Consider the following 1285-nt stretch of genomic DNA (forward strand, 5'->3'; position numbering starts at 1 on the left):
GGCCGGATTTGAACTCAGGTCTTCCTGAATCCAGGGCCAGCGTTTTATCCACTGTGGCACCTAACTGCCCCTACCTACACCTATTCTTTTTTTTTTTTTTTTTTGGTGAGGCAATTGGGGTTAAGTGACTTGCCCAGGGTCACACAGCTAGTAAGTGTTAAGTGTCTGAGGCCAGATTTGAACTCAGGTCCTCCTGACTCCAGGGCCGGTGCTCTATCCACTGCACCACCTAGCTGCCCCTCTACACCTATTCTAACAAGCAATAACACAATAATCATCATTCCTTAATACGGTAAAGTCTCAGTGAGCCAAAGCACTTAGAGAATGGAGATATTCAATTCAATAAGCATTTATCCAAAATGCTCACTCTATGCAGGACACTTATACTAGGTGCTGGAGATGTGAAGATGAATACAGAACACTTCCTGTGTCAAAGGAGTTTATATTCTGCTGAGGGGAGGGGATACAATATGTCGATGCTGGGGATATAGAGAGAAGTAAAGGCAAAGTTTGATGAGGAGAGACCACTAATAGCTGGAGAAATCTGAAGATTTTATGGTGGATCTCTGAAAGAAGCCAAGAGGCAGAGGTGAGAGAGACAGCATTCCAGACATGGAGGGAGTCTGTGCAAGGGTATAAAGGCGGGAAAGAGAATGATTTGTATGGAGAAGCAGAAGTAGGCGATTTTGATGGAAAAAGGGAATGCATAACTAGGAGCGAGGTGAAATCTGTGCATAAATTCATCCTGGGAATTTTAAATCTACTGAATCTGAGCTCCTGGGTTAAGGTTAGGTTTCAATTCCAACCCTGAGTCATGTTTTATTCCTCCTTCCTTCATACTATCAGTTTCCTAGTCATATCAGGTTTTCCCCCCTTCATTTGTTTGACATCCATCCCTTCTTTTACATTCCTTTTCCCATCACTGTATTTCAGGCCCCTTAACTCCTGCCTGAACTACTGTAATCACTGAACTGGTTTCCCAGCCTTTGAATTCACTCCAATTATCCTACAAACCACTTCTAGGTTAATGTTCCTAAAGCATAGTTTTGATCCTGTCACTCCCCTACTTAAAATCTTCAATGGTTCCCCATTACCTACCAAAAAAATGTTAAATCTTGTCTATAATAATACTATTTCAAGGCTTTATGCAACTGTTATTATTATACCTTTCCAACTCTATTACTTGCTACCAGTATCCCACAATATAACCAATCTTGTCTACTCTAATTTTTCCTAAAATAAACTAGTTTATAGATGTACATAGAAGAGATTATAGGAATCATCT

Source organism: Dromiciops gliroides, chromosome 4 (genome assembly GCF_019393635.1).
Source record: "Dromiciops gliroides isolate mDroGli1 chromosome 4, mDroGli1.pri, whole genome shotgun sequence".
Lineage (NCBI taxonomy): Eukaryota > Metazoa > Chordata > Mammalia > Microbiotheria > Microbiotheriidae > Dromiciops > Dromiciops gliroides.